At 39.0% G+C, this 14,067-nt stretch overlaps 1 protein-coding gene across 13 annotated transcripts in view; it reads right to left on the reverse strand.

Moving 5' to 3' along the window:
* TCF4 (transcription factor 4) overlaps positions 1-14,067 on the reverse strand; it is a 422,824-nt gene that overhangs the window by 402,958 nt on the left and 5,799 nt on the right. The window lies entirely within an intron of this gene.

Consider the following 14,067-nt stretch of genomic DNA (forward strand, 5'->3'; position numbering starts at 1 on the left):
AAGACAACGTATGCAGTGCATTATGGGATAGACAGAATACATCCACCAATTGGAAGAAGCTGGATCACCCACAGAAAGTAAATTCATCAACTATATCAGCATATTTTGGGTATCAAACATATGCACACACAAATAAAAGGAACAATTCTATTGAACAATTCTATCTTTTTTTAGTTTTAACCCCTGCTGTAGAACATAATATCCTGTACCTGAACTATACCTGAGAAGTACCTGACTAGGAAACTTCAAAAAGAGAGAGATTCTATACCCACCCTAGAAAATTTACTTTGTTAAAGTTAACTGTGATATGCATTGGTATCCCCAGCTGAGTTAAGGCCTTCTAATAGTAACTGTTTAAAGGAGTTGAAATTGTCAAGAATGCTTTCATATTGGTAAAAAAAAGTGGAAAAATCACAGATTTTGCCAAATGTCTCTCTTATAAATTCTGCCCTGCTTTATGTAAAGGTTTTTCAATGATACAGAAACCAATAACACAACAAGAACACCCTTAAGTGCCATCCTATGAAGGGCTATACCTCTCATATGCCACTGACATTTGACATCTTGCCCATATGCTGTCACCCCAAATAGGAGCCACTGTTCACTTAACTGTTTGTCTAAAACACTTTTAGTTTGCTTCTTGACCATAAGTTCTCTGACAATGCAATACAAGAGTGAGCACCAATACAATGAAGTTAGTGGTGTGCACCGGGGGGAAAGGCAACATGCCAGGCATCGATATACTACTAATCTTGGTGCCAAGCAAAATGGTCTGGAAAAGCATTCCATAGCCAGGATACAGTCACAGGGAAAGCAACTACCTTGCTCCTGAAGGGGGGCGGGGGTACCCAGAGTGGCAACACCTCTGAAGAAGACAGTGACAATCAGCAGGTTCTATGGAAACAAGCGATCTTTTGGATATTCTCAGCCCACACTAGATCAAAACTATTACAGGTCTACAGTGGTCTTATAAAGGGTTGGTTTTGCTCCTGAGAAACAATTTGACAGGGGTGTGGGGAACAGATCTAGATGAAACCTTGAAAACATCTCCTGCTAGCAGGTAAACAATTCTCAAGAAGTACAGTCAAACTGAATGGTGGGAAAATACTGTTCTATAAACATTTCCAACATGCAAAATATAAGGAAAATTAAATTCCGATATAAAAATAAGTTTGGGGTATGAATGCTAGATTCTTTTGCAAGAGGATACCACATATTATCAAATGAAACCCGAATATTACTGCCAAATAAGACATACACACTGTCATGGCCCATTCTAATTCAACATACTCAAAATGGAGAAATTTGCTTATTTCTGTGCAATGCTGTTTGGTTCAGATTCACTTCCAAATGAATACTGACAGCACAATCCTATGCACGGTTCCCCAAAAGTAAACTCTATTGAGTGCAATACTGCTTATTCCCAAATAGTGGACACAGGACCACATTTTAAAAGATCGTACCCCATATAACCCAGAAAAGAACAGATCAATTATTGCTACAAAACAACAGCAAACCTCAAAACAAACCCAGACATGTTACTGTGCTGATTTAAACATAAAAAAGAAAGCTATGCCCGGTGAAAGAGACAAAGCCATCATGAATTCATTTATGTAAGGGAAAAAAAAACCCTTTTTATGAATCCGATATTGACAGGTGACCTCATATTCAACAGCCTGACCTCATATCTGCCACTCTTTTCCCTTCAAACTCCATGAACAATGTTTGCCAATATAAAAAAAATACCAAAAAAAATTATCCTTTTTATTGAAGCACAAAAATATCACCCTGAAACTGGAAGGGCCTTATCTAATTTCTTCGAGATGGCTCGTGCAAAGTACAAGAACAGGCTCAGTGCTTGCATTGTCGGCACCAGGGAAACCCGTCCTCTTTCCCCTGGGAGCTGGCCATACCTTTTGAACTGAAGGAGCACAGCGACTGGGACTGCTTCTTTGGTATTAGAGAAAACTTTATGAAAGACAGAGTTTCACCTTCTGCTGCTCGTTTGGCTCAAGATTGATTGTATGATAACAAGGAGCCTTTTTCTTGTTTTAGAGGCAGTTATCTAATTTGCCTACCCAGAATTCAGGATCCAGAGTAACGAACGGACTCATCCAGCATTGGTGGGAGCGCATTATTATAGGACAACACTAGCAAATTTACCCGTTTCCCTGAATATAAGACATCCCCAGAAAATAAGACGTAGTAGAGGTTTTGCTGAAGTGCGAAATATAAGGCATCCCCCGAAAGTAAGACGTAGCAAAGTTTTTGTTTGGAAGCATGCCTGACAAACAGAACACAGAAAAATAAGACACCCCCTGAAAATAAGACATAGCGCATCTTTGGGAGCAAAAATTAATATAAGACTGTCTTATTTTCGGGGAAACACGGTATATATCATATACTTTTTTTAAAAAATGAATAAATGTTCTATAAGGTTTTTTTTAAATGAGCAAACTGTTGAAAAAATCTTAATATAGGTACCTTAAAACCAGGACCATATCAAAAAGAGTATTTGTGACTGTATGACTGTTCCCCACGCCATCCCCCTTTTTTATTTGCCTTCTTATGGGGAGGGGGCCAAACTGGGATTTTCTGCTCCCACCCAGTCAAGAAAGTGAGAATGTTGTTCACCCGTACACTGGAGCGGCAGTGGTGTTGAGGAAGCAGTTGAATAGGAAAAATTTGCTACCATACCGAAAGCAAGCGCTTTTTGCTTAATTCAAAAGCTCTGAACCAAATTACAAACTTCTCAAAATAAAGACTAGCAATGGAGTCGATGACAGATTCTAAAGTCTAGAAGCAACAGCAGGTGCTCCAACAATACGAGGATATAATTCAATCAGGCTTTTGGCTGATGTTGTAAGTGCAAAACGACTCAAATTGTTTACGAACAGCACCAGAACCCCTAAGATTAAATTACTGCCTTGATATTTGATCAGGAGTCATGCATTGCTTGTTATTTTTTAATAAAACAATTTTTAAGTTATTTATCTCCTAGGTCAACTGAATTTAAAAGGTGCTACGAGAGAAGAATCCAGGCTATACGCTGTGCTAAAATGGCAACTCCCAGTTTTACATATATATAGCTTAGGGACCCTTTGGTCATGCCAGCGTTATCAGAATTCTGGCAATGACTATCCAACGCAGAGGTTACTTTAAAGTACAAGCCGTAATTCAATGCTCTAACAATTCACTGGCTAAGCACATTCAGTTTCAGGCTGGATTGTGACCGATACAAATTATTTTACAGATTCAAATGTGTAGAAGTGTGAATAGATATATATGTGTTTATAAACATTTGATTTGATGTATTTCGACATTATTGACTTATTCTCCAGATGTCAATGAAGTCAGCAACTCTTTAAGTGCATATTGGGGGGGGGGGGCGGGGGGCAGGAAGCAGTCATTACATGGCATGTATCACATTAATTATCACATTTAACAAAAATGGCTTTTCAGAATACTTATTTTTAAAAATCAGAACAAGAAAGCCTTCTACAGATTAGCATTAAAATTTGTCAGCCTGCGTTAGTCCAGTAAATAGCCATTCACCAGGTAAGAATTACCTCCATGTGCCAAGACAGTGATGGCTTGCAAGTATTAGGGTTTATTTAGTTACTGTTAATGCAGATGTACTCTGGCAGATTGTTGAGGACCAGTAACTTCCATATACTTATTTGCAGCCCACCCTGTTGATATCCCTGCTATACAACGTTCCTAATACCAATCTTATTTACAAAATCAATCATTCGAAAATACAATTCTCTCAAGTAATTATCTCCTAAGCAAAAAGTCTTCACACAAGAGAGTAAAACTCGAACTGTTGCAGTGTAACTTTAAAAAGGAAAAAAACAAGTGAGAATGCAAAGTTTCTAGCTGCCGGATCAAAGTGTGGATTGTCCAACAGAAGCAAAATTTCCATTATCAAAGCACCAACAACAACAGTAGCAATGGTCAACATCTCTCAGTCATTCTGCTTGTTTTTGCAGTTCTGCTAGTAGTCTGAAAAATGTTGGTTAAACTAGGTATAGTTTGACCATCTCAGCTTCTCTTAAATAGCTCCATCCAACAGGTAGAAGTGAAAAAGTTAGGTTGTGTTTGCACTAATAAGGATTCCTTAACTGAAGCTTTGGGAAAGCAATGAATCCAAAATGCACAGGACCACACTAGACACAGATTAGGAGTAAAGAGCCACAAGTTACCTGCATATTTTAGATACACTGAAAAACCTTAGACATGCCTGCTTTGGGGGCAATGTGTTTTGTTTTTTCTCATTCTGAAACCGGGACCCTCAGAAATGAAAGTTTAGAAGATACCAGATATATTCCGTGTTCCACCTTGGCCCCCTGGGAGCAGAGGAAAAAGTTGTGTTTGTTTTTTGGTTTGGTTTGTAAAGCAGCACAATTATCCGCAAGATTAAAAAAAGAAACAAAGCAAACAAAAACAAGGCACTCTATGAGATATCAGACAAAACGAAAAAAAAGTATATAAGGCAGTGGGGTGGCGGGGAAGAAATACCAACAAAGTCTGGACGCAGCTCTCACCTATAGTTCTGTAAATACAGACATTGCTTTTAAGCTACGAACAGGTTTTAAACTAGATGCTTAAATTCAAAAGACGGTGCAAGCCCTGAAAAGCAATATCAAGTACGTCTGCACCGTAGCAGGCTCCCATGAGGGCAAGCAAGCATTTCGAGATGGGGCATTTGGGTATTATGTTTTAGCAATACAGAGGCATCAACACCTAACTTCAAAAGGAAAGGTGCATTTTACAAACACTGCCTCAAAACAGTGCTGAATTACAAGTAACTGAGTATGTTTTAAAAAATCTTCACAGGTTAAGCAAGGAGGGAGTGGGGGAGAGAGAAAGAAAGAGGGAGATTAGGGAAGGGAGCAAGAGAAGACTTCTGCAATCATCAGCATTATTTTGTCTCAGGAGGTTCCATAGCAAGTCAAAAGTTGTGGCCGTGCACAGTGAGAAAAGGTGAATCTGGAGATGGCAGGTAGAAGAAACGAAAGTAGCTGAAGGAAAGCAGCAGGAAGGAGAGGAGGGTTGAATCTCTATATGGGCTTATGAACATCTAGGAACATAAATGCTCACTACATACTATATATCTATGAATATGCAAGCAAGCACTCTAATGGACAAAACAGGCATTGTTGTGCCCCACCTGCCTCAACTAATTTCTTTATTTACTTAGTTCATGCTGTATTGTTCCCCCCACAGAGGACCCAAAGAGGTTTTCAACTTTCTACTTTGTGCCATTTTAGAGGCACAACAACCTTGTGAGGTAGGTTAGTACTACACCAACACAAACAACTTATGGATCTATAGACAGATCTTCTAAAATGAAGAGATAGAAGAAAAAAACTTTCCAAACAAGACCCATGGGAGGGGGGGGGGCAATCATTGAGGTAGAAATAAAAAATGATAATTACATGAATAAAGCAGATTTTAAAAGGAAATTAAACTGGCTGAGTACAACTGATTGTCAGACTTCCAATTCTGCTCACTTATGAGGCCACTGTGTGGTTCTGATAGACCAGTGGTGGCGAACCTATGGCATGGGTGCCAGAGGTGGCACTCAGAGCCCTTTCTGTGGGCACACATGCACAGAGTTCATCATGTGATTATAGTGTAATTATTTCAGGGAGATTATTAGCATTAAACCTAAGACCTAGTTTTGGGGAAGCAGTGTAGGTAACCCTGTTAAGCACTGTTAAACCCTACTGATTTTCATGGGAAGAACTAAAGCGCGATCCTTTACCTGGGAGTAAGCTCGGTTGCTGGCAATGGGGCTTGCTTCTGAGTAAACCCTCCTAGGGTCGTGATTCACCTGGTTGAAGCGTTGCACAGTTGCTTCAAAGCAAAACCACTGACTACCACCAAGCCTACTCCCGAGTAACAGGCGCCTTGGAGCCAACCGTTTTTTCTACACTAAAACCTCAGTATTCAGGTTAAATTGCCATGTTGGCACTTTGCGATAAATAAGTGGGTTTTGGGTTGCAGTTTGGGAACTCGGTCTCGAAAAGGTTCGCCATCACTGCGATAGACCTCCTTTGTTAGTTTCATATCCCTATAACAATAAAGACATACTTCCACAGGATTGTTGCAGAGATGGAAGTAATACAATTTTAAAGCTCCCTTACAGAAATCGTGAATAATAATTATGAAATGTAATCTGCATAATTTAGGCTATCAAATAACATTTATCTATCATTTATAACTTTAATACTAGGAATAAGGCAGCAGACATTGTTCTTCTACAGTCCATCCTCACAACAACCCTGCAAGATAGATTAAACTGAGATATCATAACTGATACAAGGTCACTCAGCAAGCCCCCAGATCAAATGGGAACCAGACTGTTCTGATGTTCTCATCGCCACACTGTCCGCTGTTCCACGGAAAGATGAGTCCAGTCAGTTGAGGTGCAACAACTGAAAAAGTTGTACATTTCTGCGTTACAATATAGTCCTGAATGGACATGAGGATTATCAGTCATTTTTACACACTGCCTTCGTCAAAACCATTACTTTGTGCATTACTTTGATACAAGAGCATTTATGCCAAAATGGATTTTTACTTTCAAACTGATGGGGAGAGCAGGGCTAGGGAGGCACTAGGACTCTCAGGCAGAGAATTCTAAGACAAAGAAGATCTGGCATGCTTTGTTCTGTGGCGGAGGAAGATACAATCTACTATCATTTTTATGTGGAACAGAGTATCATTCTCTAACTATGTATAACAATGGTTTATTTCAAAAAAATGTACCTAGGAACACATGAACAGACTGCCAATGGGCAGCATCTACTGACAAAAGATTCTGGAAAATGCTGTAACACTCATGGATTTGATGCCTTTTAATTGCCAATTTTTGTTTCCAAATGATCATAGCTTCTTGGATGGTGACCAATGCCCACCAAACCGGACCTGCACAACCATGATGCAGGGCATGAGCCTCTCTTTCATTGGCAACATAGTACTAGCACCCGAATGTCCATTTAAAAACAAAAACAGAAAGCAAAAGGTCTACTCTTTTCAGCAAGTGGCATTTGTGACTGAGGTCTGAGCATCGGCATCAGCGGATTAGCAGAAAAGATTGCACAAAAGCACGTAAACTAATTTGTAACATCTTTCTTCCAAAAAAAAACACCTTGTCATGTTTCCCTGGAATACGTGCAGATTTAAGAACCTCTGGAGTTTCTTTCAGGGGACCTAGTGAAAAGATGCACACTCCAGGCACAGTGCAAGAGAGGTCAATCAGGCACACACAAAAAGTAAATTTTTGTTTAAGTGATTAAATTTGTTTCTTGGAAACTTCAGCCTAAATGATACAATACAATCTCATCTGGCTCGCTATATTTTCACGTCATTCCACTCCTAAGTCTGGACATTCATAAACATTATATAGCATAAAAGCTAACTAGAAGGCAGAACGACAGTGCTCAAATATAGTAAGCAATTCTGAACTTATCTGCTTTGAATAGATAGGCAAAGCATTGCCAAATTAATATAATTTTTTTCTTGCTTTGTGCATGGTATATTCCTTACATGTGGAGTCATTTCCATGCAAGAAACTGTATGTACCTGGTCAAAAGCAGCAAACATATACAAGTTTACTTGGCAGTATGTAGAAGTGATACCGGCATAGAAAATTAATCATGAATGAAGCACCCCAAGAATTCTAATTGATCAATCACATCTAATTTATTCCTTGAAGGTCTGGGCTCAGTAGTTTCCAAGAAATCCAAACAAATGGATGCTCCCATTAAATCTGAGCCTACCTTTCTTTACGCGTTTAATTTCTCTCCTCTTTCCGACATAGCTCTTATTATGTCCACCACACTGACAAAAATTTACTGGAGAACATTTTGATAAATGATCTTTAAAATGCAGACCACTGCAAACAGACATACTGTTCCTGATTAAGCAATTGCAGATCTGTTATCTTGCCTTCAGGGAACAGATCTAAATAGCATCATAATATCAAACACTGAAAACCACAGGCCCGGGGCCACCAAGCCTGTGTTTCTTTGTAGGCTCGGCTAAGTTGCAAACTTCCTGATATAAAACGTAGCTTGCCATTAGGAGTAAAATGTTTGATCTGCAGCGCTTACAAAATGACTTTGTTTATAATAACAGATTAAAGATTAAGCTTAGAACCAAACTATTTATGGAAGTCTTTTCTTCTTTCTCATTTTGTGCATGTAAGAGAGAATCAAGTAATTAACAGCATAAACTTTCATTACTTCATTCTCTTATATACAGTAGTTCATCTGTTATTTAACTGATTATCTCATTACCAGGGTAGAAGACAATTTGCTGATTTTGTCAAATGTTAACAGAGCTTCATTCCCAGCAGCATTTAGACCACAAGGATTGTGTTTGTGCTTATATGTGAATACATTCCCTGGAATTATTCAAATGATATCCCCCTGTAAGGTTTCTCCTGTATGGGACAAGGGATGAGATTTTACCTTCTCACATCACCTATCAGATGTGTCTGTTCCACCAGACAGCACACATTTAAAATACAATGCACACAAGCCTGAACAATGGTTATCCAAGCAAAAATCTGGAAATCAACTACAAAATCAGAAACAAGATAGGCATACCAGACTGGGATGGGGGTTAAAAGGGCCTTTGGCTTCTACATCACATATAGGGGAAAAATGTGAAGAATATTGTCAGACCTGGTAGAATGATGGGGCACAGAATACATGTCACAGTGCTTGTAAGTGCTTCGATTTGGTGCTCTCTGAATGAACAAAGCACGTGTAGATCAACAAGTCAATTAAGCAGCAGCAGTAATATTTGAGACAATCTAGGGACTTCACCTCAACTGGGCTTGCTCATACATATTATATTATTAAATAGTAACACCACTCACTCAGGACTGCCCCTTCGGGGAAGAGGCGGCCTAGAAATCTAAAATATAAATAAATAAATAAATAAATAAATGTTCTGTACCTGGTACGGTGTGCTACAATAGCTCTTGTCAAAATTGCTTTAAAAAACCTTTAAATTGCTGCAAAGTGCTTCTTCCGGTTCCCCCCCCCCTCCAAATTAACGTTTAATCGTGGAATATCTGTAGAGCTACACAGAAATACCAGTCCCCCTTTGATAATTTTATAGTGGCATCTCCTGATGAAATTTAGTACATTGCTTGGTTGCGCACTCACCCCATAGTTACTTAATAGATATTTGCCTGCAATTCTTCAGTCATGAGGAAAGTGAGTTGCATTTTCCCTCACTATTATCATTCCACTACTACATGTATGTTATCATACATACATTGGAAGGGGCAGGTTCTCAACTACTTAATGATAAAGGAAGCGTTTACCTTTCAATGCAACTGTCCAGGATAAAACTGTCCAGTTAATACAAAAGGCTCTTGCTTTTCATTCCTATTTAATGGTGAGCACAGTACCCTGACAAATCATTTGTGCCTGTTTACAACCAAGTCAGAAGGAACAGCTCAAGCCACCAATATTGCTCCTATTGTCTCATGGCCTGCATGTTACTAAAACCTAGGTCCCAAATACTTCTCAACACAAAAACTTGGGTTTTTCTCCCATTGGAAACATGATGGTTCATACTTCATGGCCTTGAAGGATGTGGCATGCAAAACTGAGCAGATTCAAGCAGGAACTGGCTAGCAGCATAACTACCCTTTGCAATAAATAAAAAGCCAGTGGAAGGACCTGTGGATGAGAACAAGCAATTCTCTCTCTTCAATCATAACTGCACAATGTAAGCAATGACAAATATGGAAGTAGCTGCTCATGTATTTGCATGCTTAAATCCCTAATGATTTCCAAAGACAAAACAAAGAGAAAACTATTCAAAAATATAAGTGCCATCTGCCATTGAAGAGTGGCAGCTTAAATGATTCAAGGGCCTTCCATTTATGGTACTAAGTGCATTTTTTTTCCTGGTGCCCCACTTCGCTGGAATGGTGGAATATCATGTGTCAGGATAATAAACATGGTCTAGCACACACACACACACACAGCCCATGTGCATGTTCAATCATGTCTTCTGTGCCTCCCCCTCCCCCGCCCAGAACTATGCCATGCTGCACAACTTCAACTATTAAACATTTAAGTATCGGGCAACCTTTTTTAAAAAAAATCACAGAACCAAATCTTATGCGATCACCAGTTGATGAACCAGTAAAATGCCAGCATTGCTACATTCTCCTGTCATCTATGCTTAACCAATCATATTGTCTTCAGACAATCCCAAAAATGAAAAATGCCAGGGTTCTCCTTATAATCTTTACTACATTTAAAGTTGGGAATGTATATACTGCATATGGTGGGGCTGGAGAAACCCATCTGGAAGAAAAACAGGAGCCAGAATGGGTGAAAGTGGATAAGAAAGGCTGGAGAGTTGTTAGCAGTTGTCAAATTTTATTTTTGTTGCAATCATTCAAATTCACTGTAACCCTCGGAGAGCCCTAAAGACCAAGAGGGATACAAATGTAAACATTAAAATAAATATTATGGTAGGGCCAGTCTGTGAACAAAACATTCTAATGACAAATATTTCATTTAAGGCCTCCTGCAGCTCTGCTACCCATAGAATAATGTTTTATTCCAGCAGCCGTATTTCACCAATGCAGTGTACGTTTAGAGGAAAATACAAAAGAAATTAATTTATCTAATGACGCTGAGAACCATCTATCCAACGATGTCAGCTCCATAATTTGCTAATAAAAGCCTGGTTTCTCACAAACAACATGTGAGGTAGTAAACTTCAGTCTGGGACTGTACCACTTCAGACAGAAGATGGGTGCTCACATGACTGAACGCTCACCATTTAAACAAACAAAACCTCTTCCCACAGAGAAAATGAACATGCCCAGGGGAAGACTGGACCCTCCTTGACATCTTTTTTTTTTTTGCTCAAGCAATTTTGTGGGGGGTTTTTGCACAAAAGTACATTCAATAATATGAGCTTCTACCTGCAGTCTGAAGAGTTATAGTCCAGAAACAAGTTTATCTCCTCATTCTGTTTGCAAAGCTGAAGATTTTTCATTTTATAGCAGAGGTTCTTAACCTATATCACAGTAATCCTCTTTAAAGCTGGGAAGGGAAATTTAAGCCTGCCCAAGTATTACCAAGACAACGTAAACCAGCGAGTTCGGCTGGCAAAGCTCATTCTGGGAGGAACTGCAGGGACAGGCAGATTGGTGGCAAAAGATGAAACAGGGCTCTCAGAGAAGTCTTGCCCCCCCCTGATCCGCACCTCCAACACTGCCACCTGCTCACGACGTCACCTGGGTTGATGACAGGCAAGAGGCGGTTTGGCACATGGGAAGAAGCTGCAGAGGAGCTCACGTTTTACCAGGCAACTGTTGATGTCTTCCCAAGGAATGCCCACCTCATATTTTGAAAGATTTATAGGTATCATTGGCCCTATTACTGAACCAGTCCATCTCATTCCTACTGAGATTCACACTGTTCTCGTTTCAGGTCTCTGGAACACATCCGTGTCTGTGTACTTGACACAAAACAACTACAGAGGAGGTGAGAAACCATTAAGTATATCAAAGGGGGAAAGTTAGTAAACCTTCATACAATAGAGGGAAAACTGCAAATGCCGCAAATGCTGCTAACAACCTTAAACCTCATGTAAAAAATCTTAGCTCGCTCCAAATTTGCAAAACAAATAAAAAAATAGGAATAAAAAGACTCATCTGCTTTCATAATGTGGCAATAGACTCCAATGAAGAATCAAACCCATATCCTTGGAATTCTGGCTGAGCCCAGGAAAATTCCCTTAAACACTATTCAGGTCCTCCCTAGTTTTCCCCTGTTAAGGTCACAAGGCCTCTAAACCATCATGGCTGGGTTGCTTTAGTGCTCTCTGCTGAACACCTGCAAACATCAAACAAAAACTGCTGGTCCTTTACAGCGTTGACAAAAGCCTTTCATGTGAAAAATGCATTCTGGGAATGTCAGGCCTGTGGCTCAGGTTACATTCCTTTCTCCCTTGCAAGCTCCCAATTTTTTGAGGTAGGAAGCAGCCACATTTTCAAAATTAGAGATTAAAGGAAAATTCAGACCCACTGTATCTTTATTTGCACATTACAAACCACATTAGATGCCTGTGTATTACAGGAACAGATTTTTGAGAGAGAGAGAGTGAGAGAGAGAGAGAGAGAAAGCCACAACATACAAACTCCTTTCTTTGGATCATCTACTGCACACCAGAAATTTCAAACCAATGCAATAGACACTGCTAGCGTTTCGGCTAAAGGGAGTAATACACTTAAAAGAGATATGGACAAATGCCTGCATTCTCTAATCAAACCTTTAGAGTGCATCTTCCCCGTTAGAGAAAACAAACTGCATCTGAGTCTCAGTTTATAATATATTTGGTAAAAGTCCTGCTATATCAATATGCAAAGCCAGGGAAACAACGTAGATTCTAGAATGACTCCACAGTGGTGCTGAGTTTTCTGCAACTCATAATCTGTTGTCTAAAACATATCTTGCTACCGTCTCCAAGTACTCCATAACACAATCACCTGTCATGTTTAGAGTGATTATTAACAGTTGCAACAAAAAAAGTGTATAAGTATACCTTCAGGTGACCAGTTTTCCCCAAGATTTCGTACCAGTTAATCAACTTTCCATAGCCACTGAATGTTCCATTGGCTTTTACCTCATTCCCCAAAGAAAAAAACAACCTGCTATTGTTTACCATAAGAAACATAACATCTTCAGCACATCATTACAACAACCCTACTTTTATTTCTGCACTGCAGGAGAGAACACTAGAATGTCTCCTTATGTTACACGCGCAGACAGCAAAAACAGTTCAGACACACACTCTACTTGGAAATCAATCCACTGATTTCAAATGGATTTATTTACTGTGGCTTGAGGCATTGTTTTAAGATCACCAATTCTTAATTTTACTGCACGGACTCAGTTTTTTTTCCTTTCCCTTTTCGATTATTTGCTTGTTTTAACACATCAATGCAAAAATTCTGTGTGTGGGGTATACTGCAATTAAATGTGTGGGGTATACTGCAATTAAAACTTTGATTTTCCTGGATTTTTAGATAAGGTCCTCATTCCTTTTGAAATGCTGCTCAACTGACCTCGCAGTATATTATTAATCTGAGGAAAATCCCTTAAAATGAGCATCCTGCTATTAGTAGCTTGGCCAATGGTTAACTACAGCATTGATTGTATATAAGCCTGACAAATTGATTTATCTGGTGCAAATACTTTATTGCCTTTACAATGGGGTGGGGGAACACTGAACACTATACTTTCTTTAAAATTAGCTTCTGTAAATAAAATGTTACCAAATGTAATTAATCCCTATAGGACGTGATTAGGAAGATATAAAACTTCACTGAAACCATTGGGATCTGAATCTAAGAAAAAATGTATAAGAACTAAGGTGTAAAGATTCTCAACAGTGAAGTCCTTATCATCATTGTACCGAAGATAGAATCGTCTGTGTGGCACATTAGTGTTCATTTTTTAAAATCAATATAATGGAAGAATTTTGAAGTTGAAGCTTATCATAAAAATACAAATTAAACTTTTTAGTATCATCACTTGGGGAGAAAAAGAGACTACTCAAATGCCTACTGAAAAGAACACTGTTTCAATCTAGATTCATTTTCCTTCCAGTCATACCCTATCAAAATCATCGGGAATTTTGCCATTGACTTGACAGGAACAGGAGAGTACCCCTAGATAATCATTGGTAGTGAACTCATAAAAGCTTGTAAAAATTTAACATCTGGTTCAGAGATGCTCTCCATATAAGAACACTCTGTACAGTGCAACTGCCAAAATCCTGAAAACGATGCAGCTGTTTAATTGTAGATATATCTGAGGTGAGTCCAAAGAACCAAATGCAACAATTTAGGAAACTAAATGCAATGAAATTATTTGGGAGGGGGATTCAAATGTGCATTTATCTTTGTAAGCCCAACAGAAAATGAATAATTTTTCAATATATTAACAGCTTTTGTTCTTGACATTCAATTATTATATGCACAAGCTCTTGCTCTTATAACCAGACTAC

The sequence above is a fragment of the Sphaerodactylus townsendi genome, linkage group LG07, assembly GCF_021028975.2.
Source record: "Sphaerodactylus townsendi isolate TG3544 linkage group LG07, MPM_Stown_v2.3, whole genome shotgun sequence".
NCBI classification, from domain to species: Eukaryota; Metazoa; Chordata; class Lepidosauria; order Squamata; family Sphaerodactylidae; genus Sphaerodactylus; species Sphaerodactylus townsendi.